The 27,520-nt window shown below is 39.9% G+C and overlaps 1 protein-coding gene across 8 annotated transcripts in view; it reads right to left on the reverse strand.

The window, feature by feature from the left end:
* LOC119485982 (teneurin-3) overlaps nucleotides 1–27,520 on the reverse strand; it is a 387,301-nt gene that overhangs the window by 334,413 nt on the left and 25,368 nt on the right. For all 8 annotated transcript variants that reach the window (XM_037765855.1, XM_037765854.1, XM_037765852.1 and 5 more), the window contains exon 2: nucleotides 25,267–25,345. The gene's annotated coding sequence lies outside the window, so the exon portion shown is untranslated. The remainder of the gene's footprint in view (nucleotides 1–25,266; nucleotides 25,346–27,520) is intronic.

The raw sequence follows: 27,520 nt of genomic DNA on the forward strand, positions 1-27,520 counted from the left end.
ATAATTATAAAAACATAATTCAAAGTGGTAAACACCCACAGCATACAGCCAGATGTCCTTCCTGCATTTGTCAGTTTAAACTGTGTTGCTTATAGCCTGGATTATGACTGTAATTTATTTGTGTAATATATTCATACGATCTCTACGAGCTCTGATTGGTCAGAAGGCGGTGCTTTCATACGAGTTGATCTCTGATCTGGAACATAACCTGCTCCGGAGCAGGTTAGCTGTTCAGCATCAGTTACCATGGCGATCTAACTCTGTAAGAAGAGAACCACCGTCTTAAGACTGAAAACTCTGAAGGGTTAACGCTGAAGTTACCTCGCGAACCCCAAATCCTGCTTCATAGTACAGGCCTCTGCCTGCTCTGCTTCTCTCAATGCTCACCTCCTTCCTTCAGTCCTCATCTGGTTGTCACTTGTCACACACAGTTTAACTGGCAGTGGGCTGAAGGCATTGTGGACGCCAAAGATTTTCATACAGAATCCAATTTATTGATAATGTAAAAGTCCATTTTAAAGGGTAAAATCAAACTTTTGTGTGTCAGAGTTTCTTCAGCGTATAGTCCGACGGAAGCTAATCAAAATTCAAAAGAATTCAAGCATTTTGATGGTGTTCAAACTCAGTATTGGTTCGGACTATGTGAAGTGCTATACGACATAAAAAAAAGGTGAAAAAATGTGTGAAAAATGTTTGTCAGCAATTATAAAGAACTGCATACAGTACGTGTGTGTGTGTGTGTTTGTGCTCTCTCTGCACCGACGGTCCTCTTACAGTAAGCAACTAAGTGTTAAAAGCATGTGTTGTTAGTGTTGCAGAACAAGTCTTAGCTTGGCGTTGATGAGGAAACACTTGGCTTCAACGCATGACTTTCCGTCACCTCTGCGAGACCCTGTGCTCCTCTGTCTGTCTGCTGCTGCCTTCGCCTCTGTGTAGATTATTTTTCTCCCTTGTGAATCTCATTACACACTACTGCATCTCTCCATCTGTCATACTGTCCCCATGGCCTTCTTTTGGTCTTGTTTATTTTGTCTCTTGTTATCTTTCATTCTGCCATGTGAACCACAATGTCAAGATTCAAAGGTTTTATTTTGTCAACTGCACAAACTATATGTAGTGAAATGCAATGTGGCATGCTCTTTAAAGATAACCTACTTGTTATCTCACTAAATCAACGTGTCTTGTTATAACGTTTCTTGTTTTTCACATGATTGCTTTCTTGTTATAATGAGTAAACAGAGGCTATCATATAGCCTAGCAATCATACAAGATTATTGATCAAATATTGTACAACATGATTGGTCTATGTGGCAGGGTGCTTTCATGTATTTAGCTCTCACTTTGGGCTGACTTCATATCTTTCTGTGTGCCATGCATAATTATTGTTTCTGGAATTGGTGTCATTAGATCAGTGATTGTCAGGACCTTCCGCCACCTCCTGACAGCACACAAGCCCCGCTTGACATTTATGACCAACCTGATCTCATGGGAAGGTGTATAAATAGCACATTTTAAGGACATTCCATGTGTCATTATAATTTATTTTAGATTTTTCATGTGTCATTTCACGCCACGTTGGTACTGTGAAACGGTCATGTCTATGTTCAGGCAACAAAACTATGGTAACAGCCGCTGTTAGGTTTAGGCAACAAAACTACTTAGATAGGTTTAGGAAAGAAAACATCATGGTTGGGCTAAAAATAGGCACATAAACTAAGTAACATAGGTGCCGAAAATCACAGAAGTCACATATGTCACTTCAGAATAAATCAACAACAATTTTTATTCTACGTCACTAGCTCTGAGCGTATCATATTCACGCAAATACGTTTACATTGCAGGAATTACAGATTACATGGCGTGAAATGACAAACCAAAAGCAACAACGCCGTTGTTACTGTACGCGAAACGACTTACAAACTGCCGTGTCATTTACACGCCAATTGGCTTCTCTAAAGTTATTTATGTTTTAATGTACAGTATGTAGCAAACATTATAAAGTATGCATTACCGAGCGCCACATATCCACCATCACTACCTCTCCACCCCATCCCTCCCTGTCTGGACAGAACACTGTTTGAGTTGTTTTATTTCCCACGATATATAGTAGTTGTTGCCTGTAGGTGTTGATGTGAGTGTGATTGTCTGTCTGTATGTGTTGGCCCTGTTAAAAAAAGACGGACAGAGACTTCCTGATGGCCATGGGGAAATAATCTTTTTCTTAGTCTCTCTGGGTTGGACTTGTGGCTAAACAACAACTACAAATACTAACAACCACAGTATGTCCCTTCCAACAGTACCACAGTATGACAATGCTCATTGCTCATTTTGTGAGCTCCACTGTTAAAGCTGCAGTGGGTAGAAATGGAGCAAATATGATTTAAAAAAAAAAAGTCACTATATCCAGAGGAAAACAACCAATCAGACCTGATGTTGAGATCAGTTGAGAAAATACCAAGCACCGCCCACCAGCCGGAGCACAGCCAATAGGAACGCTCTCTCAATGAAATGACCTGTGATTGGTCAAAGTCTCCCGTCACGGGTTAGATATTTTAAAGCCTGAAACCAGAGTCATGAGAAGGTGCAGAAGTCTAGTTTTCTCTCACTCACTCATCACTCATCTTCCCTTCCCCGGGCCACATTAACCAGCTCTGACTGGGGTATCCCGAGGCATTCTCAGGCCAGTGAGGAGATATAATCTCTCCACCTAGTCCTGGGTCTTCCCCCGTGGCCTCCTCACAGCTGGTCGTGCCTGGTACACCTCCCTAGGGAGGTGCCCAGGGGGCATCCTTACCAGATGCCCGAACCACCTCAGCTGGCTCCTTTCAATGCGAAGGAGTAGCGGCTCTACTCCGAGTCCCTCAGGGATGATTGAGCTTCTCACCCTATCTCTAAGGGAGACGCCAGCCTGAGAAAACCCACTTTGGCCGCTTGCACCCGCAATCTAGTTCTTTCGGTCATCACCCGGCCCTCATGACCATCGGTGAAAGTAGGAACGAAGATTGACCGGTGGATCGAGAGCTTTGCCTTCCGGCTCAGCTCTCTTTTCGTCACAAGGGTGCAGGAAAACAAATGCAATACCACCCCCGCTGCTCCGATTTTCTGGCCAATCTCACGTTCAATTGTCCCCTCACTCGCAAACAAGACCCTGAGGTACTTCTTGAACTCCCTCACTTAGGTAAGGACTCATTCCCTACCCGGAGTAGGCAATCCATCGGTTTCGGAGAGTTTTCTCTCAGAACACTTTAATTACAATATGCTGAAAGGTTATGATGGAATTTTTTTTCAATGATGCCAAAAATATACTGCCTACTGCCACTTTAACAGCCTACCCTTACTTTAATCAATACAAATTGTTTTTTTTTTGTTTTTGTATTTTGAACACGGCATTATGTGATAAACAATAGAGACACTGAAGGGTTAAAGAAGACACATAGACGTAATCTACTTGAGTACAATTTGTGGAATTTCAGTATTCAACTGTACTTTTGGGAAGGCCAAATTACAGAGCAGCCTTTAGTTCTGCTGTTCAACCAAGATGATATTCATTGAGTGCATTCTTTGAAATCTTTTTTGTTCATTAGGAGAACAATAAGATGCTCATCAGACAACAACAGAAACAGATGGGTAGGGTGGGTGCCCGCTGTCCTTGACAAAATAAAAATCTTCGTTACTTGATTTTCTTTCTACCTCTCTGTTGTACTTACTGAAAATAGAAAATTGTTACTCCAGTATTACGGTCAGGGTTGGGGTTAAGATATTGAAGGAGGAAGAAAAGACAGATTGGAAAAGTGAGAAAGAAAGATACAATCAAAGATGATGAGATTGAACATGGTAATCTCATTCGCTGAATTACGACCCCGATAGTGTGCAAGTCAGCACACTTCTCTGAAGTTCTATGTATTACAGGAAGTGCTGAGGCTAATTAAGGTTTACAGTAACACAAGTAACACAATACAGCAGGATTTCAGCTAAAGTGTTAAAACGAACTAAGACATTGTATGTAGTCCTAATATAAGGTAAACAAGTTGGAGGACTTGTACTACTTGTACTACTGTATACTCACTGTGAACATGACTGATGCAGTTTTACAGTGACTTGTACGCGTGCAATGTTAATTGTGTATTTGTGTGGGTGCACAGATGAATGGATGTGCATCTCTGTGTGTGTGTGTCCCTCCCTGCAGGAAACCACAGGGACCAATGACAGGCCCTCGCGGAGCAATTTGAGCCTATGAAGATGTACTAGTGGGAAGCTGAGAGCTAATTAGAGCAGCAGAGGGATTGTGTACTGTTCCGCCGGATAGGGACAGATCTAAATATCTGCAGTGGATCTGTGATTCATTTGTTATGGCTTGGGACCCAAAGTGCTGGCGCCCTGCTATGAGTTCCAAACTGACAAGCTCATTAATATGGTTCAGTGAGCATCAAGTCCCAGGATGCAGCTCAAAGCATCTAGCAGAAATCACAAGATGCATTGATATCATTGGAACAACGAGTTGAGATAGCACAATAAGTGAAGCCTGCCTTTCCCTTTGCTATAACTCTGTTTTGTCCTATGAAAGGTCATGCCCCAATAGGCATGACCACTCTCCTTCCCAGAGGCAGCACACTCAAATCTATATGCAGTAGTGGCCAATAAGGATGAGCTATCATATTTTGTTGGACCATTATAGGAGACCATCTGCATCCACTTTTCTTTGAGCGTCTGACAATGACTATTGACAGTTTAAATTGATTTTGTGAAGTGAGCATACATCTTCCAGTAAAACCTCCTGATTGCTAGCCTGGCTGCTGAATTATTGCCGAGTTTCGGTAGCACAGCTGTGCCGTTCTCGTAGTGAATTTAACGGTTGCATCTACACGGGGGACAAAAAGAAGAAAAAAGACTGGACTGTATGCAGAATCTACTTTGTTCAGTCTGTCCCTACTTGCCATGTAGCTGTCTGCTGTCTGCAGACATCAGGCCAATGTCCAGTCCAGCTGAGAAACACAAACAGCAGGTAGCAGATGGATTAGTGTGCAAACTTGTCTGCTCTATCTGACTTGAAACTGAAGTTTCATTAAAGTGGATGTCTGTTGAAGCAGTCCACAGCTGTATGGGATAACCTGTATTTTTTTTTTAAATGATGTTTAACAATGGCAGCCGTGCACGTGGTTCAGGTCTTTGATTATTCTTGCTCATGCACATCATGCAAACAATGAATATAAAGATAAAATGGGAAGAAGAGTTGGGAACACAAATAACGGATGAAGAATGGAAACAGATGTTTAGTGAAATACTGTACATAAAACAAACAGTTCCTTGTTTTGGAGAGAATTCGCTTGGGAAATAAATATGAGATGTTTGTGAAATAACTTCCAAATATAAAAGAAGACCAAGCTCTCAATGCTGGAGAAACTGTGGTGAAAGTAATGCAAATCATTTACACATTTTCTACACGTGCAGTTTATTGAATTTGATTTGGTCAGAAGTTTTTAAGTTTATAGAAGACATTTTTAAAAAAAGCCCTGTATTTAAAAGCAAAGCATATCATACTCGAGAAACCTTCAGTTGGTCTCGGTAAAGATGAATGTTACTTATTTAGAATACTCAGAATCACAGCACTCAAGCAAATAACAAAAGGATGGAAAAAAAACTAAACCCCCAGATTTTATATGCGCATGCACATATACATGTGCCTGGAAATGACCTTAAAAGTGAAGGCGGACGCATGTGTGGGCCCATGTAAATGATATTGCTATATCTTCCCCCCCCCTCCTTTTTTTAATTAAAATATTTATTTATTTAATTTATTATTATTTATTTTTTTTCTCTTTGTATTATTATTGTTTCTTTTTTTATTCTATTTTTTTTATTTCAATTTTTAATGCTGATGTTGTTTTCTCTTGTGTACTTATTGTGTTTGTTTCTAAGCTCAATTACTTAAAAATTGGTTTATAAACTATTTTAATTACGAACTGTAAATTGCATAAATGAAAACAACCTTGAAAAAAGGGGAACAAATAAAGTATATATATATATAAAAAAAACATCATGCACATTAAGTCCTAAAAATTATATTTCATTCATGTTTTTGTATTCCTTCATTTTGCAGGTAAAAAAAAAAAAAAGATCAAATTTTGCCAGGCTAGGACAGAGCAAAAATATATATAATTATTTTTTTTGTGGAGAGGAGAAGCTAGCTGTCCCACACCAGAACACCTTATCTGAAGAGACAAAACTATCAAATAAAGGCCCTTTACTTTCATACTTCATGCAGAAGAATCACATCATTTGTTTGCCTGTAAACATGACTAATGAGACCATGTTTGCAGAGAGACAGAAGTGAGCCATTCTGAACACATGTGGAAGGGCTCGGTCTAGAGTAAGCCCAGCTGGCATTTCAGTGCATATAATTTCTATCACCCATCCATCCATCTATCCATCCATGAAAACCAGCGGAGTGCTCTAGCTATGCTTCGTTGGGCTAAAAGGCTACAATGCTGCTGCTGACAGCCTCTAGTTCAAGCTGTCACTACACTCCAGGGCCAAATGGTTGCTACTTAAAGATACCAACAACATAGTGCTCCCATTGGGGTTTGACTGATATGAGCCCCTGGAACTATAAAAACAGTACTGCATTTATTTTTTTTTCAAATCAAAGTTGAAATATTTTCACACAAACACTGCACTGCACAGTTTCACTTAAGTGAGCAGGAGGGGGTTGAGTGAGAACGTACCGTCTTTTACTAAATGTTAAAAAGAATGATTATAATAATTCAAACATAAATCTTTTTTTTTTTTTTTTTTAAATGTTGCTTCTGGTACTTATGGACCAATTGCAACAAACTGGCATAACATTCGATCAAAAGTCTAAAAAACATCTGCAAATCTGCCAACTAAAGCCACGGAAAATTATGTTTGCCCAAGCAAAAAAAAAACTGGCATCAGTTGGAGCTAGGACAGGTACAAGAGCAAAAAAAAATGTCCAACAAAAATGTCATTGGATCTGTGTTTGCACTGGTGCGCTAATGCACTAAAGATCTATGTGTTTTTCTGCCTCGTCCCCCCCGGCTCAGTATTTGGCATTCTGGTGCTTTTTTGTGGTGCTTTTGCATATACAAATGCACAGAGAGAACCAAACATAGATTTCATCAAGTGCCACTATATTGTGGTATAACTACATCAGGGACGAGGGGACTGAAGCAGAGAGACAGAGAGTGATAGACGGATGGAACTAAAGTAACATATTGTGACAAGTCAATTTCACCCGCTCACTGGGGAACAATGAAGCAAAAAAAAAAAGCAACACAAAAAAAAACTCTATTTGTAACAGTGTGTTTAGACACACACACACAAAGACTCAGTGGTGCCACCTTACCAGCAATTTTCACTTCATTATCAAAATCAGCTTTCACTGAATCCACCTGACACCAGAAACAGTGATGAGAGGAGCAATGTAGCGGGATGAACGTGATAGGAAGCAAAACAAGCAGACATGAACTTGAAGAGGATCTGACACGAGGCAGAGAGATGTTTGTAATGGGTCTGAAGTGTGTGTGTGTGTGTGTGTATGTGTGTGTGCAGATATGAGTTGACATACATGACAGACATGTGTGTGCTTTGCTCTTCTGGTGCTACGTTAGAAGCAAACTCAGCCATCAATGCAGCCCCTGATACACACACACGCGCACGCACATGTGCATGCACGCACATACGCACGCACACACACACGCACGCACACACACACACACACACACACACACACACACACACACACACACACACACACACACACACACACACACACACACACACACACACACACACACACACACACACACACACACACACACACACACACACACGCACGCGCGCGCTCTGTCGTTAAACATAGTCTACGGCTCTCTCATTTTCACACTCAAACCAACCAAACACATCATTATGTAGTCAAAGTTGTCTCGGAGCAACCAAACCATTATACATGCTAATTATTAATATGTTTTCATTCAATTGCACACACACACACACACACACACACACACACACACACACACACACACACACACACACACACACACAGACAGGCACATACATGGTTCATATTAATTCTCCATTATGGACATTCACAAATAAGAAGTGTGGACTGTGACAATGCGCTAAGCTGCGGTAATCAGGAACCATTATCATCAACCACATCAAAACTGTATTCTTTGATCAATGCTAACATGTGCTGTATAATAACATGATACCTGTTGAGTTCCCATGGTAACAGCCATCCGACCCATGTTCCTTTTACTGCAATCATATCTTGATTGCAATGAAAACATGTTTTTCTGAAAAAATGTGGAGAGAAAAACTAGCTGAGTTAATAGTTATAAAGTTATTTGGCGAGAAGAAGCTTGTGTAGTTGAACGTGCTAAAATAAATAAGAAATTAGTATGACAAAAACAACATAACAAAAAAAAAGATAACAGGATGAAGTCACGATGTATTTTAATTAAAAGAACAAAAGAAGAAGCAGCTAAGAATACATTCAAATAACTAAGGGAAAAAAAGATCGACTCACCGTAAAGTCTCAATAAAATAAAAGTTATTTTTTTCCATTCCATTGTTTTTACCTGCTGATTCTTAATTAGTGGGTTTAATGTGTACTAAAAATATCTATGTAGATAATTTTTTTCCTTCATCAAATTATTCCCTTTTTTATCGTTAAGGGAGATTGCCCTACAGAGGACATAAATTTGCTCTTTGATTGGAATTGATTGAAATGTTTGATAGCCATTAAGGATCTCATTAAATCTTCCAAGAGTCTTGTAAGCATTAACCAGAATGTTGTCACTCGTAGGCAAACATATGGAATACATTAATTTCCATAGCACAAGTACATATCTCCGTCTGTCTTTCAATCTTTCTCTGAATCCCTCCATTTCCCCTCTCTCTCCCTCTGCTTATTATTTCCCGCCCTCCATCTGTCACTCTCTAACTCTCTAACCTTCTTTACGTCTCCCTCACTCACCATCTCTCTGAAAGATTGACTTAAGGCTTTGGTTTACCATCTCCCTGTCTCTCTGTGTGTGTGTGTGTGTGTCAGCGTAAGGACGGTAAGGATCTGTGGCTGTGAACAAACACCGTTTCCCATTAGCTGTGCGCTAACACAGAAATAACCCTGTAGGGTGTGTGTGTGTGTGAGAGAGAGAGAGAGAGAGAGAGAGAGAGAGAGAGAGAGAGAGAGAGAGAAAAAGAGAGTGTATCCTAAATGATGTGTTAGCCCCTGTTACTCGTGTCTCAGTTGTGAGATCTATCATCACAGAGTGAGGGGGTTGAGGCTAGCAGGGAGTGAAATAGGCGGAGAGACAAAGTGAGAAATAATAGACAGAGAGTCGTCTAACTTCTCATTGAGACCATCTAAAAAAGGCAACATGGTTGCTAGAAGAAAAAAGACAGGGGGAAGCTGTTGATAGGAAACAAAAATACAGAGGAGAAAATGGTAAGATCTTATTTCCCTTTGCTCTTCCCAGTATCCCCTTGTATCAAGAAAAACACAACACTTAATTTAACAATTTTACCGACGCTGTCAGTTTCCTCATTCAGTGAGTGCATACAATGCGGGGGAGACGCAGGCGAAGACGCTGTATTTCATGCACTGGTCAATTTTGAGTTTTTAGGCTATTTTTGTTTCCATAACATCATCCTTCAGACTAGTGGAAAGAAAACATCCAAAATACAAATTTAGGCGTTTATTTTGCTACACTTTGTCTAAATCTCAACTTCAGTAGCACTCCAAACTTTCCAGTTTCATTCCTCTCTATATTATGAAGGTTTTTACTGAGGGGTTTGTTCATATGTCATTCATAAGATAAGAGATGAGATAAGATATTCTTTCATTAGTCCCACAGTGGGGACATTTGCAGTGTACAGCAGCAAAGGGGATAGTGCAGAAACACGAAGCATCAGTAAAAACAAAAATCAAGATACAACACGGTGCAAAAAGCAAATCAAAAGTAGACAGGCATATAAAATATGAACAATTTAAATAGAAGGAAATATAAAAATAGGGGAAATATACGAGGGGAATATTAACAATTGGAACAATAAAAACAGTTTTGACAATAAACAGACTAATAGCCTGAATTATAGAACATTTTATTCCTAAAAACATTGCTGTTGACCATATTTTCAGATTCATAGAGTGATAAAAAGAGATATCTAAAACCCTCTCAGTAAAAACCTTTGACTGTAATATGTCAACAAAATTATAATTATAATATAAGTATGCACATTAGTGCATATTTCATACAATAATGCCTTGGCATATTTAAAAATACATTTTCTTGTAATACAAACAAATATTGTCTTAATGTAAGTAATGAACTGGGCACGTTTCATGGCGATGTCTCATAGTTATTTTCTTTACTCTATTCACCTGGTGTGTCTCTGCTTTACTACTACAGTATACCCTAATAAATGTGTTTTGATATGAACATGATTCAAAACATTTAGTCAGGACCACACAAATGAAAACCGCAGAAATGATTTAAATTAAAATGATAAAGAACGGACTGTATTGTGCAGTGTGCACTTCTCCCATAGCAACCAAGGCTAAGAGCAAATCTACACAACAAAAGGCCGCAGGTTGAAGCACTGAACTGGTAACGTATGTTTCTGCAGCATGGACATAACAAGAAGAAAGCAGTAGTTATTCAGCTGTAGCCTGTTGATCTTCACGTACTGTGTAATTATGTGCAGTGCTTGTACTGAAATGTTCAACCCTACTCATGTTAGACAAAGAGGTTTTTTTTTTAATCTAGAATTGTTCAAGTGAATGCTTGGGTCGGACATGCCTGCGGATGGACGGACAACCTGAAAACATAATGCTTCCGGCCACGGCTGTTGCCGGCATGGAAGCATAAAAATCTGTTAGCAAACCTTACATGCTCAAATGGGATTTGATCCTGCGTAATGTTACAATCAATTCTACCTGCAGCCATAAACAGTGGAAATAATCTAAACAATGTCAACAATGAACAAAGCAAAAGAACAGTCACTTCTGCCCGCTGAAACCTTCCCCCGCTCCCTTCACTACTGTATTAAGAAAATCACCACACGTCACTTGCATATTCAATCAATGCAATTAGCAATTAGCCTCCTAATTAGCAATTAAGTGTACAATTACATCAACAATATGCTAACGAGACCTCGCTAATAACTAGCCGGATTCTCATCAACAGAGGGCTTTGATTGCTGTAGTCTTGGAGGGCCTTGGTAGGCTTTTGTTCTCTGTAATGAATGAAACATGCTGAATGCAATGAACAACAGTATAGATCTGCATGGAATTAAACGCAATCAAGTTCAAGAGGACCAGCAAGGACACAAACCAACCAACACTTGAGAATAATTCATGCAGTGTATTTAATCTATACTCTCACTGTCAAGTGTGGAGTGTGAGTGCCAGGACTCCTTGCACGGATGAAGTAGATAGTGTGCAGCGCAAGCAAAGATGCATACACACATGCACATAAACGGTAAAAAAGGTAACAAGGTACAAATACGTAAAATGCACATTTCTCATTTATCCAAACAAAGCAAAGTTCAAAGCTGATCGAACCTCGATTTACAAAAAACAGAGAAATGTGCAGCCCAACACAAGTGAACCGTGAAACACCATTCAATATGTGAATTGTAGTTGTTAGTTTACCGTTTCCTCGGATGAATCATGTCTTTCTGCAGGATGAATTGACTCTTAGCTGCGCATTCATCCAGTTACTCGCGATAAAAAGGAGGTAATAATTACGGAAAAGCACAGGATGAGAATCGTATCATCTTGTCAGAAGAACACACATTAGTTTAAGAATTGTTAAGTGTTACTTCAAGATCAACTCACGTGTGGTTGGAATGAAAATAAACTATTTTCTTGCCTCATAGGTATGTCTAAAATAATCTTCATCATGTCTGTCACCATATGATCATCAAGTTTTTAACCCCGAGACCCACCTGCGATCCCGACCAACTTTACTGTCTTTCAGAGGCTGTGGCAGGTTCAGTTTAACAGCTAGAGTGAATGTACATATGTCATATTAAACTAGAGAACCAAAGGAATCCAGGTCATGCTAGCGTGTCAGGAAGGAGGCTAAATATCACTCCAAATTTAGGTAACATTTTGGAAAAGAAAAACTGGCATTGGCATTTTCAAAGGGGTCCGTTGACCTCTGACCTCAAGGGACTGAAAATGGGTTCTATGGGTACCCACGAATCTCCCCTTTACAGGCATGCCCACTTTATGATAATCAAATGCAGTTTTGGGCTAAAGCTATGCAGTTTTTTTTTCATGCAGTATAAATGTGTTATTTTCTCCGATTCTAAAATGATGTGTTTGAATATTTCTACATCCTGGGGTCCCTAAACAGTCTTGAATTACATAAATTGGGTATCACTGTAAAGCTGAGATTCTTGTGGATCTACCCAACTGTATTCATGTGTGATGATGTAAGTACCCATAGTAGCCATTTCATATAGTGAGACCTATTTTTTGATATTTGACCTCACTGTATAAAATGATCAATAGAATAATCACAGCCTCATGAAACTTTACAGCCACAAACTAGAAAACCTAGAGCATTCAGAGGATGGATGGCTTTCCTAGCTAGATTGACAATAAGGGGGTTACGAGCAGTTTACACAACAAAAGTGCTCGCCATCCAATCAGCGAAAAATGCAATTCTTGCAGAAATCTCCAAAAAGGTTTTGATCCTAAATCACAGCATGGCTTTTTCTATGGTGTTTTTCAAGGTCTTGGTGTCTTAATGTGGTATTTTGGAGGGATTATTGATTATTTTTATCAATTCTCGAGTGGATAAAAATGGTTAAATTTGGCACCAAATATGTGTAACAAATGGCTAACAACTTATGAGACATAATATAGCATGGGAATGGTCATCATACACTTCTATCATAATGTTCTAAGCCCTTGTACACTTTCACAATATATTTGAATTTATTAATTCATGTTAATTTCTGATCAACAACCACAAACTAGAAAGACAGTGCTGAGCTGCATCTCAAATTAATCTCCAAGTTCCTAGCTTTCAGATGATGTACACCACTTCTATGTGACATCTACTGTTGACCTGCTATCTCCCCCCTAAACACCCCCTGTACTCCCCTAAAAAAGACAAAAATGGGTCTATTGTGGATCTCATAGGGTTACACAGGAGTTATTATTGTGTGCATGCTTTGGTAAAAATAAGTGTCATGATATTTCAACAAACAGAGCAAGCTCAAATCCTGCTAATCCTGGACACCAAAGTGGCTCTCATTATTGTCAACACATTTGATTATTGCATCAACATAGCCATATGGGAAAAAAAATAATAATAATGTCACCTTAATACTGTTCTATATTTGGATGTGTTTGGATATATGTGAGTGAGTGTGTTTGAGTTATTGGGGATGTGAGCATGGGTATACAGCATGTGTGTGCAGGTCTGGATGTGTCTCATTATTGTGTGTAAATATGAAACAACTCTGTTTAGCACTTCTGGACATATTTGTACTAACATTTCATTCTTTTTAACAGTTTATTTAACTTATAGGGAAACTCTTGCCGAAGTGGTCATCCATTTAAAAAGGCCGCTCCTCTCCTCCTCTCAGTCAATATGTGTGGCAAATTAGTAGGGGTGTCACGATTCGAGTCTATTTTCGATTTAAACATCCCGTTGTTGGACTGTGGAGTCTTGATTCATAAAGATCAACAGATCATTGGTTTTATGCCGTGACAACTGTCATTTGCACTTTCAAATTGTTCTTTAAAAAGAGAACTGAACGCCCTTTCTATTCAGAAAGTGAAAAATTAGACTACAACAGTCTACGATATAAAAAGCTGCATCTTATCAATGTCCATATCTATGTGAACCGTTTCAGTACATAATCAATACAAGAACAAAACAGAAAACCTTCTGCAGTGCATTACAAGTGTGCTGTGATCTACAGAAATATGGTTTTGTTGTCATTTAATCATGCTTGTTTCTCTACCTCTCTTTTTTTCCTCTCCCTCTCCTCTGATCGCTGTGTGACACTGAGGGCAGATGCGGAGCCTTTGGACACAGTCTGTGAGCAGAGCTGAGAGACAGCACTCGTCAGTCCCGCTGGCTTGTTGCTACTATCAGCTGCTTGTCTTGGGGTATGGGGTATAACACATACGCAGTGTAACTGAAGCTGCGGTCGTGCGTTGCTATTGGCTCAATTCCGGCGAGTGCAGACCATATTTTACTGCACATGTGTTGTACCCCAAAGATATGACGCGTTTGATGCCGCTTGACCCAGCCTCTTTCAATAGGCTTTGGCCACATGCAGGAAGTGTCCTTAGTATTGTAGCGACAGGGACGACCCACATTTCCCATCATGCCTGCCTAGTCCTTCGTTTTGAGTGTTGGACTGAGTAGTTTAAGTTTGCTGTTTTATGTTCCAAAATGCAAATGTTACTTTTGTTAGTGTCTGTAATGTAATGTGTCTGTTCAGAACATGGTGGCTTATGTTGGAAATAGTGTGCTGGTTTATAGTTTTAACCACGAGTGAGTTTGCGGTTACATTTCTTGAGTTGAGCTGTATTTTCTTTCTGGTGGGCACGGCCAGATAAAACTAAATAATTATCTATCCTGCTTTTGATTTCGAGGGACGAGATTGTTAGCAAATTTCAATCGATTTCTGATTTGGAATCGAAATCGTGACACCCCTACAAATTAGCTATTGCGGCTCTGGAGGGTAGATGGTACCGTCGTGATGGCGAGATGAAGTTTCATGAAGAACTGAAAATGGTTCGCAAAAGGGTTCATTTCACGAGGCTTCATCTGGGCTTCATGTTCACACTAAACCACCTATCAGTCAAGGAGTGAAACACAGGCAGATATATCCCAGATATGTGGCAGTGGTTTAACCAGACAGAGGGCATTGAATGTGCTTGTGTAACTAAAGGAAAATGATAGATGGGAGACAGTTTTCGTTTTTATTCAGGAATAATAAGTTCTCAACTGTATTTCGGCTTTGGGTCTCTTCAATGACATCATCAGTCTAAAACGATACAAGCCTCGATACACACTTTACAGAAAACTTCCTGGATTACTCGACATACGCTCCGAAGCCTCGGCACATCACTACCGTCCAGATTATAGGTAATACCAAAGAGAGATATTAAGACGTTGATTCATCTCTGAAGACCCCTAGGGCTTTCTTTAGCTCATCGGAAGATGAATAGTTCATGTACGGAATACTGTTGCTTTCAGGAAAAATAGCAAGAGCAGATTGTGGTCTGGGCAGAGCTGGGCCAAATATACAGTACAATAAAATGACACAGAACAGAACAGTATGTGTGTGTGAATGAGAGAGAGTACAAGTGAAAAACGAGTGAGACAGAAAGAGGGCTGTGACTAACACCTAACAAGAGAATTCTTCATTTTTTTTCCCAATACTTCCTGGACATTTTATTGGTCTTTATGGTCCCACAGGAGCCACCTCCTTACAGTTAAAGCCACTTGATTAGCTTTTATCCTCCCTCAGGGGCCCAGGTCAGGAAGTGAAGAGAGAATAAAGTGGATTAGGGGGTAACGGTCAACCTTTAGTCATTCGATCCAAATCTGAAATGTGCTCTAAAGAACGACCTTAAAGTAAAGGAAATAGTTTACAACTTGGCTGTCTATTTTATGGTTTATGCTGTTGTGTCATAAAGAACAAGGAAAAAGGTCTATTCACCCTCAAAACTCTCATTAAGTTTGTTTTATTGCGCTCATCTTTCTTGCTTTTAAAACTTGTCGACAAGTGACCAACACCAAATGTTACCAGGGCAGCTCTTTGTCATCCACTTAAAACTCTAAGGCCTTGAGTTGTCAAAGGCTGTCAAAGCATATTTGTCCACTCCCATTTTAATAAGAGTATTAAATACTCAACAAATCTCCCTTTAAGGTACATTTTTGAACAGAAAAAAAAGTGTGATTTATCATGATTAACTATGGACAATCATAAGATTAATCAAGATTAAATAATTGAATCAAATGACAGACCTACTAAAAACCTTAAAATATATCTTTGATGGACCCTTAAAGTAAAGGAAGTGTTTGCAATCTTAAAGAACATCCAATTAAAGAAAATTATTAATGTCACTGTGATGGATGTGCAGGGGTGTAAGAAGATATCGAGACACTTGAGTATCGCAATATTATGTTTTGTGATGTATCTTTTCTCAAAAACAGTGTATTGATTTTTAATTAATAGTTTACATGCAAAGATTTGTGGCAGACATTGGCTCAGATTGCACAAAAAAGTAGTGCTATGATGTTGGATGTTACAGGGACTGTGATGAAAGCAAAATCAGATCCCACTGTTCTGATTGCATAAAAAAGTAAACTTTATTTTACTCAGATTTGATGCATATGGTGTGTTATATATACTATGACTGTATTCCTAAAATGTATGATTTAAAAAAATCACAATATATCACCTTACTTACATTATCACAATTAGGGCTGGGTATTGTTGGAAAATTACGATGTTAGTACCAATACCAATAGAGTACTTCTTTCAATACCCATCATGTGAAACCCGTCCCCTCCACTCCCCAGCTCAAAGCCCCTCCAGGACACTTTACTTATGTTGCTCATTGCTCCAAAAGAGAAACAAGCTGCATTGTATTTTATTTAGGGCTGTAGGCTACGGAATGTCTTTTTTACATTTGAAGCTTGAGGTTTTTGGATGAAGCTTCAAATGTCGTCATATTTCATGACCCTAAAAAATGAATTCTTGAACAAAATTCTCAATTTGAATAAAGTGAATCATCCCGTTAACTCTAGGACCGGCAGGATCTTTAGGGGTACTATTTTCTACAAAAATCACGCCCAAGAGTGTCGGTATCTTTTTGTCCGCGCTGATGGGTCATTAACGCCTCATCAGTCTCCATCCCTTTAGCGCATTGTGATGACTCATGCTGCGCCGCTGTGTTTCCATAGCGCAGTAATGACGTCAGTCGATACGCAGCCCCCACACACCATACACAGTTTATCTAACAGTTAGAACCTACATAAAACTGATATACTCTTAGAAGTGTAAAATGTGCTATATTTATTTTTAGAAAAACTATTTTCACGCTGCCACCCGATGCAGTAATTGTCCATGGTGAAGGAAAAGTACCGTAGCGTATGGAACAAAACTTGTTGTGAAAACTGAGATAATTACAGAGAGAGGACGGAGCACCGGAGAGAGAGAGAGAGAGAGAGAGAGAGAGAAAGAGAGAGAGAGAGAGAGAGAGAGAGAAGGTGGACTGTATGTGTTTCTGTAAGTTATTAATAATAATACTAATGTCAACATTATAAATCAAGCGGACTATTCGGTAAAGCCCTACTTACAGTATATATACGTATAGTGCACACATGGGACACGACTTTTATAGTTAGACAAAAATATTGATTATCTACACATAGGATATGATGTATACTGTGGGCCTACACACCTTAGTGTGATTTTAAGTGATTCTAAGTGCATGTGAGTAAATATTGGCGTGCAAATTGTCATGAAAAAAAAACACCAAAAACCCATCTATTTGGTTTTCTAAATGTTATTCCATCAATCAGACAATACAGGCATGTGCAGAACAGGTATTTAGGTAAAGACATGGCCAGTATTTTATTATTATTTTTTTTAATCAAATCAACTTTCTGTAATGAATATAACTCGTCAGTTTTGTTTGATTGCTCCGAGACCAGCGAGACCAGTGAGAGAGAAAACAGTTTTTTGACCACAGTGAAAATGTTGTTTTTGAAAGGCCATTACATATAGAATGAAGCAGAATATATCATTAGATAAAAACATTGGATTTTGGAAATTATTACATCTATCTTTTTTCAATAACTGTTGACTTTTGGACTTTACTATGCTCTGGAGTTATTGGAACTGTTTGGCTCACACAAGTCTAAAACAATACTATTCAGCTGCCGTGCACACTACACAGATACAGTACATCCTGGGTCGGGGTCACTCGAGCATGCTTCGATCTCATGGTGCGAGCGGTACCAGAGGGAAAATTGGATCCGAATTAAGTCCGCTCTGCCCTCCATCCAAAATCCTTCAGCTCCAGCTGCCCGCTCGCTCGCGCTCCACTCCTCTCACATGGTCTGACAAATAGCTTTTAATTTTTTTCTAGATCTGGGCACAAAAAGGATCGATTGCCTAAATCCATTGACTGGAGAACATTGGATACTACCTGGTACTGGGTTATTTTGGTTGTTACCATAGGGTGCTTTCACAAGCCATAGTCCGTTTGGTTAGTCTGAATCTGAGTGAAGTTGATCCTTTTGGTTTGTTTTCTATTTAGTCTGGTTCAGTTTCACAGTATACAAATTAAAGCAGACCAAATAAAATAAATCATAATTAGCTGAGGGGCTTGTACGAAGGAATGAATTGATCTTTTTCGTCTTGAGAGTTGCCACTTGGGATTTGCGGACTTTGAAACATTGCTGTCGAAGTTTTTTCCCTAATCTACTGTGCACACAAATCCCTTCTCCTCCAGTTTATCTCCAATGACTTTATTAAGTCACTATTTTTGTGGACTTTATTGAGCATATTCTGTGTGTTCTTTTCCATCCAGTCAAGCAAGCAAGCAAGCAAGCAAGCAAGCAAGCAAACATCGGACTTCGGTAGAGGTCCAGGTCAGTCCTCTCCCACTCGTGTTAACCTGTTGTTTACCTGTGTTCATCTCAACAAATGCCCGCATAGGCAACCTGCGTTTTAGTTCATTTGGAAACGGTCAAAGTATGATTACTGCGTTTACAACTGCCCAAACGACCGCACCAGGGGTTGAACCGAACTAGAGTTTGATTAAAATGGACTAAATGTTGGCTTGTGAAAGCGTCTTAAAAAGGTATTGAGTACCGATACCAGGCCCTAATTGCAATAAATGGCAATATATTGACTCATAACCCCTGTAACACGATACTTATCGTCTTGCCAGGGCCTTGCCAATACACAGTCCTGATGCATGTCATAAATATACAATATACAAGATCTAGAAAGAACAAAGAAATAATATAGCTGTAATCACGCGGGTGTCATTTGCTTATACTAAAAATAAAATGCATTCTGTAGAATCCTAAAAGTTAAGGCACATTTACGATACACGTTCCATGAATGCAGGAATCAAATGTCATATGCTTTAAATCCATTTTGGCAAAAAAAAAAAAAAAACATAGGGTAATTTCTGTTGTCTTTATCTTCTACAATGCAGATTTGTATACTGAGGCGTCGGTGGTAATGTAGCAAACAGCTGTTCAAGAGTAAAACACCATTCATCCTACACACTGTGTGTACTATCACAAAAGGTTCACTAGCTTTCAGGATTCTCCACTCATTTACTGCCACATCAAGCAAAGCTGACAGCAATTTGTCTCTCTGTACTCAGGTACACAAAGGACCAGCCACTGCAACACAAATAGCTTTATACTTACACCCACATACATTCCTGACTCAAATATCCAGTCCATTGGACAATCCATTATATGAGTCACACCAGAAGTAGTTAGTAAACATGGCTGCAGAGCAGTGAAAGTTATGTATAGAGAGCTATAGGAGATTAAAATGACATTAATTGCCTTGACTTTTACTTTTGATGTTTGTGCTCAACCTTTTCAGATATAAATGAGTTTTTGGAGACTCAGATTCAGACAACTTTATTTATCCCAGAAGGGCAATTCAGTTTAACAATTTACCCAGACCATACACAAACTCACAGACACACAGACAGACAGCAGTCACCAGTATGTCAGAGATAATAGATAAGTGAGTAAATAAATAAATAACTCAGTCCATGGTCAGTAATGCACACTGTCAACTCGACATAACAAATACTGCATCGAGCGTTGCCTGCATTGAGTTTTGAAAAGTGTAACGTTAACCACACCGCTTTCAGCTCGCCAGTCACTGCGACTCGTGAGTCGGTCTCTTTCTCTGCTGCATACAAACACGGACACGTGCGGCTCCGCTGTGGCTCATATTCTCTCACCCAGATGCGCTACTAGGTATCGAAATTTCGCACTGCTTGATTTCATAACAATTGGTAGTACCGATGTAATTCGGTCACGACCCTTAAAGCCCCCCTCCAGACAGTTTTACTTCCTGTTTTTTGGTTAACGTTCATTCTCAGAAAACAGAGAATGGGGGTGTGGTTAATAGTCAGACGTAATTCATTACCATGGCAACCAGACTGGATCGTTTTTCAACCCAGTTTAAATGAAACCAGTTTAGATGAATTTACTGTTCATCAGACCACAAATTAGACAAGAATTAGCGCAACACGCCGACTCTCGCTCTCACTCGCTCTATTCTTTACCGTCTCCTCCAGGCGAGGCGGCTGTCTGGCTGCTGCTGCAACGAGGAGCCGCACCGCCGCACGCCGGCCACAGCTATTCTGGAGGACGGACAGACATGTTGCAGAGGTCTGCAGTTTGAAATGCTGTTTCGTGACGTTTTGGAGATGCTCTCGCCTCAGCTCCAGCACCGACACCGCACCAAGCTGCACTGTGATCCGTTTATTTCTCTAACATGACTTTTCTGTTGTTTTCTTTAGGGCTGAAAGTTGTGCGCTCCCCATCGTTAGGACCTGTTAGAGGCCAGCAAACCTCCGGTATTGGCTGCTTTCCATTAATTTATCTCCAGCAGGAGGAGACGGTAAAGAAGAGAGCGAGTGAGAGAGACAGTCAGTGTGTTGTGTTAAGTCTGCGATAGGATTTTGTGTAATTCACTGTGTTGATTTCACCCGTTCACCGCACACACAAATGCCATGGTGAAAATAAACAAACTAAGCTAAGGTGGAGGAAACTAAAAAATAACAAGTAACTACAGTTAACTAGCTAACTAACTATAAAGACTAACTGACAGAGAGATAAACAGATTTATCGGTTTGCTGCTGTTCAGACTCAAACGGCTCAAACGACAGAATTAGCTTCTACTATAGTCATACAGTACGTAATATTCCCATGTTAGCAACAACCTTCTTTTTTTAACTTTGAGCACAAAATTAAGTTATTTGTCAAAAACAAATTGGCAAACAAATGTGGCTTATCAACTTAGTCAGGAAATGACTCAAATAAATCTGGAATATCATAGAAATGCCAAAAGACACCGGAGGGGGGTTTTAAAAGTACCGACTTCGGTACTAGAAGTCACCCCCATCTTAGAGCTTTAACCCTTTCACAGTGTGTTTTCAGTTCATGAAAGTTGATTGTAACATTTTAATCGCCTAAAACCAATGTCTTATTCAGCATTCGGTTGTACTCAGCTCCACCCTCTCGTGTCGCTTCTGGTTCCAAAAAATCAAGATGGCGACTGCCAAAGTACAGAACTCTAGGAATCAAGACCGTAGTCCACAAACCACTGGGTGACGTCACGGTGACTATACTTCTTGGTCTATGCTTGTTTCATGGTCTCTGTCTCTCTCTCTCTCTCTCTCTCTCTCTCTCTCTCTCTCTCTCTCTCTCTCTCTCTCTCTCTCTCTCTCTCTCTCTCTCTCTCTCTCTCTCTCTCTCTCTCTCTCATCATGCGTCTTAAGCCTCGTCCACACTGGGAACGTCAGGAGCGTGTGACGGCTGCGTTACCTGTTGTTTTTTTATTCTGGCGTCCGTGTTAACAGGTTAGAGCAGCCACACAGCTCGGCTGCGTGTCAGCTGCGTCTCTTCTAGAGATTTGAGGTCTCGCCTATTTTTGATGCGAGCAACAACATGCAGTGAAAGTGATCTATTGACTGCAAATTGACATCATACCAGCAACATGACTACATTTTCAATGTCTGTATCTGTAGAATATGTTATGGAGATGAAAAAATGTAGAGACTTGCAGAGCTCCATGAGGGAATATAGTACAGGGTTTTAATTGTGGATTATTACTATTATTTACAAATTACCACACGTTTCTTAACCTTTCTCTGTCTAAAATAAATATAAATTACATTTATAATGAAATTAAATTGCCATTATGAAAGGCAAACTCTATGTAGAAAGAAAGGGCTGGCAGCAGCAGAAACGCAGCAGACGTGAATCACAAAGCCGCCACGTGCTCCTGATGTTCCCAATGTGGACGAAGCGTAATGTGTTTCCTTGATTCCTTTCCTCACCTCCTCTCGTCGCGTCTTAGTCCTGCCCATTGGAGATGTGAGCGGAGGAGGCGAGGAAGAGACACAAGGAGAGAGGAGTCGAGGCAACAGGCATCAAACAAACGAGACATCCTTGCCTCAGAGTCGTCATTTTAAACGTCAATTAAATACGACGTGTGTCACAGTTGCATCAGATGTCCGTTGTTTTGTTATACCGCTGTATTCTATGATCTCTGTCCAATGAGCAAAACAGTGTTCATGACAACTTCGATATTTACTATTAATTAAATTAACAACGTGGAATAATGTGACAATAATTATATATATATATATCATGTGCACACAAACACACTCATGCCTATCTATATGAAAACATGGAATACAGCAAATTAGTGCTGAATACAGGAGAATGTTCTTGATAAAATAATTTGCCGTCAGCAGATGTTTGCACTTGTAACAATCTTGTCACGATTATATCAGTTGAACTGGGTGTAGCCTACATTCAAGAAAACAATAAAAACATCAGTAATATCAAGTTATATTACTTATAATATTCAATATGAAATGCCTTTAGAAGAGCACCTTATGAAGGGGCCAACGTATATTTTTTTATATAAAACCACAAATTTGAGTGAGAACATGTTGCCTGTGTGTATGAAAGACTAGTGTGGTTACACCATGTGCTTGAGTCTGCATATGTGTGTGTGTGTGTGTGTGTGTGTGTGTGTGTGCGTGCGTGCGTGCGTGCGTGCGTGCGTGCGTGCGTGCGTGCGTGCGTGCGTGCGTGCGTGTGTTTGTTATCCAGTGTAAAATGCCAATGTATCCACTTGGGACTTTAGTGAGAGAGAAGACTAGATCGACCGAACAGGAAAACTGTCGATGTGGACATTATTCCAAAATCACTGTATGTGTGTGTGCACGCGCATGATGCATGCATGTGTCTATGTGTGTGTGTGTTCATGTGTGTAAGCATGTACAAGTCAGAGCATACTCTGCTGTGCTGTTTAGATCGCTGTGGGACTTTTTAGTGTTTTGGTCAGACAACCTCATATATCATGGTGCTTTTTTTTATAACCCAAAGAGCTGTCTGAGAGAGAACAAGAGAAGAGGGGGGGATGAGAGGAGGAGGAGAGGCAGGAAGGAAAGAGACAAGTAAAAAGAGAGGAACACAACCAGGAAGAGGCCACTTGAAATGTCCTTCACAAAGTTCACATATTGTTTTATCACTGCTGCGACTTCTACTACTAGGGGCTACCTAGATGTGTTCCGATGTTTACTGTCCATCCATCCATTATCTGTAACCGCTTATTTTATTCAGCTGATTCCAGCTGACATTGGGCGAAGGCGTGGTACACCCTGGACAGATCGCCAGACTATCACAGGGCTGACACATAGAGACAGACAATAGGGATGTTAATAATTAACACATTCACGCCTCAGGACATTTTTTGGAGTCAACAATTAACCTAACCTGCATGTCTTTGGACTGTGGGAGGAAACCGGAGAACCTGGAGAAAACTCATGAACATGCAAACTCCACACAAAACCACAAGCCGGGAGCTCTTGCTGTGAGATCTCAGTGCTAACCGCACCACAGTGCCGCCCATGTTTACCGTCATTATCACCAATATTATCAAAATGCAAAAGTGGGTGGTGACAGCAATACTGAGAGAATGTCAGCTGTCATTATCAAGCAATCACCAGCAGAACTAATATGGTTAATGTTATGGATCATTCATGTAAATCATCTATTCTATCCTATTCTTCCAAAGACAGTGCTCACATGTATGTCATTCAGTTTAATATTTACTGTACGATGCACTCTGAATTCACATTGGAAATGTATGTCTGTGCTCAATAATTCTCCACTAATGACTTACACAGATCACAACCTGGGGGCGGACTTATGGGCATGTTTTCTTTTGAACATCGCCAAAACGACACCATTTACTCTAGCCAGAAACTGTAAAACCAGACACAATCGTCAGATTTTGGAATTTCTGGCAGTCCTTGAACAAATCATGTGTGACAAACGCTCCCATCAGGAAAAGTAACCAAATCTAAGGTCAAAATCCCTTTATCATTAACATGTCTCATTTTAAAAGTTCACCAAAATAAATCGTTTGCAAGAACCAGTTCTTGTAAAAAAAAAAAAAAAACATTAAACTCTGTGCTCCTCAGCGTAACCGGGAAGCCATGATTGACTTGGCTGAGACTTGGCTGACAAACATTCAGTGGGACTTGGACTGAACCGCAGGCTGTTTACACAGAGCAGAGAGGAGAGGACAAAAGAGGATGTTTATAAAGGTTGTAAAAATGTAAATAGTTCAATATGTATAGCATGTGGAGGCACTTTGATAGATGTTGTAATTATAAATTCTATTTTTTTTCTATTTTTTGCAAAATAAATTATAAAAGAAATTAATTTTGGGTTTTTTTTTATGATTTATGGCATTATAACTGTCATAACTTCATAAAAGACATATTTTGAGTTCTCCCTACTTCTATTCATGATTGTGCTGTTTACATAGAGGTGCACGACTTATGTTGCAGTTAAAAACGAGGCCACGGTGAGCAAACGACTCTCTGAAACTGCTCGGGGCTCGGAGGGTTAAAGCAATTGCAAAGCATATATACAGATTAACATTATAAACACATACCTCCACGCAAGTTCTGAAAAAAAACTGCGACAACTCTGCACTGCAAAACATGCAAATAAACCCGGCACACACAAAAAAAACAACAACTAACAAAGAAAAAAATTTTTTATCACATTTTTCAGACATCCTCCTCCTTTCTTTTCCCAGCTCTGTGTCCAGGACAGCAGTGATAAGCTGCAGCTTTTAGCTGGCTGACAGAGTGAAGCATGAATGAAATGAAAATTGAATAATGTGCTCCAGCTCTGTGTGTTGGCTGTTTGTGGCTTTATATGCTACTTCCTGGGAGTTCCACCAACTCCCTGTGCAACAAATGAGAGCCAATGCGGTCTAAAGAGCTAAACTCAGCCAGTTGTCCTCTGGACTGAGAGGGCTGTGAGCACACACGCACGCACACCCACACACACGTAAGCTCACTGGCCTATTTGGCAACAAGTGCTCTTTGCCAGCCCTTGCAGCGGACATAGCATGTGTGTGTGTGTGTGTGCAGTCATACATCATTACCTGTGCTGGCAGGTGTGATGCAGAGGGGAGTCTCACGTTGAAGCATCAGTCATTCAGGACTGTAGAGCCGTACACAGCGCTAACAAAAAAAAGAAAAGAACAGCAAGGTCAAGGTCAAAAATGCAGAGTTTATTCAAAAATCTAAAGCATTAAGTTTCAGTCCAGTCAGTGACTTCATCGGGTCACTATGTTGAACGTAGAGGTTAGTCGGAAGTAGTGCAGTAGTGTAGACATAAAAGACAATATTTGATTGAGTGCTCTTGATGGCTCCCTGATTTTCTGTAGTTTTTTTTTTATCTTATAATATTAATTATTCACTCTGTTACTGTACAAAATAGGGAGCTTCACATTGCCATGGATCTTAAGATAAACATGATTCTTGCTGAGCTCTTACTGTTTTTACAACCCAGTGTCACAGGAAGGCATATAAATACCGCGACATTACACGGACATGAGTATGGGTGTCATGAGTAAGCATTTTGGCGTTTTTGTGTGTCATTTGTAAGCCGCTTTTTCGCATGTCATTTATACGCCACACAAACATCCGCAGTTAGGTTTAGGCAAGAAAACCACTTAGTTAGGGTAAAGGAAAACGTCATGCTCGGGCTTAAGTAGGGATGTCACGAGAAACAATAGAACCAAGTCGATGCCAAAATTCTAAAAACGTGATGGTACTCGTTTTCTACAGTATCGAAGGTACCGTACGATGCCTGCAGGGTCCGAAATGAACACCTGCTAAGCGCTAAATGCGGCTGCTTCTGTCCTCTGTTCTCTGTGTCGGAGTTTGACACACACACACAACAGCGCCATGCAGCAGCGAGATCCAGAGATGCAGAGATACAGAGATCCTTTATTAATTTGTTCGAGAAGAGGATTCACTCGTGGGGGGAAAAAAAACTGAACTGAATAAACTGAATGTCTGTCTTTTGTTGCTTATTGCTAAATCTCTGAAAAGTGTGTTTTTTTGTTTTTTTTTATAGAACTTTGGACTCTTTATTTCCAGTGAATGTTATTGGGACTTGCATTTGATTATCTTACACTTAACTCCCCAGATCCACTTTGTTTGAACCAATCCAACAGCATCCAATCAAGTTTCAGGAGAAAACCATGAAGAACTAACGTTACATTACTGAGCACCAGTTGGATCCAGTTACTCTGCTGTTAAAATTACGTTACATTTGGTGAAGAGCGCATAGACTCGAGACCTGAGTTGGGACTTGAGTCACAGACTTGAGACTTACGTACAAAACATTGACTTGGTCCCACCTCTGGTAGCCTATATCCAGTGAAATGTCACCATGTCAGTGAATTTAAACTACTGCTTGCAATCTGAGGATATATACTATATAGACACATGTACACATTACAAGGGATTTTTTTTTTTTTTACCGTGGTAACGAATTTGTTATCGAGAATCGTGGAAATTCACTGGTATTGGTATCAGCTATTAGATTTGTGGTATCGTGTCATCCCTAAGCTTAAGTAAGTAAACTAAGTGTCACGTGTTTTCCGTAGTTGTTTCTGTACGTGTTTTAGACGTCAACAAAAAACATGTGAGGTTCATCACGTGACAAACGTCACTAACGTAACTTACAAAACAAAACACCGCTCTTGAACACGGGTCTCCTGGTTAAAAGTATGGTGTTTGTTGGACCCATCCACCTCCCAACCCGCCCACCATAAGTGGTCTTTTTTGCTTATTATACTCAATCACTAACTAACGTAGCATTTATACACAGATGCGTTTACATTGCAGTCAGAACAGGATACATGGTGTACAAAAGACATGCGGAAATCAAGAAAGGCTTACTTATTGCACGCTAAACTCCTTGCACATCGTCGTAGAATTTATATGCCTTTTCGTGTGAGTGGACTGGTTTTCTTGTAAGTAAGCAAGTACACCAACGATCGGGAGGAAAAACATGAGCTCTAACCCGTTTTTAAAATGCCTGACAAGTTATTTTAAAGCACAGGTAAGGTTCAGATCACAATGAATACAGGAGAAGCAGGATTCGTCTATTATTTATGTAAAAAGTATATATGCTGGTAAGAGATTTGTCTTTTGGTGCACTGAGAGAGGGGTAGCACATTACAAAGAGATGCAGTGTTTCTGCGAGTTCTATTTTTTTTGCTGCTGGTATGATCTCATCTATTCTCTCTCCAGTTCTCTCCTCACCGAAACATACAGTAAATCAAGCATTTGCCCCTTTTATCCGGGGGCCAGCAGTAGCTGGACTCGAACCCTTCGGTTCCC

This window comes from Sebastes umbrosus, chromosome 3 (genome assembly GCF_015220745.1).
Source record: "Sebastes umbrosus isolate fSebUmb1 chromosome 3, fSebUmb1.pri, whole genome shotgun sequence".
NCBI lineage: Eukaryota > Metazoa > Chordata > Actinopteri > Perciformes > Sebastidae > Sebastes > Sebastes umbrosus.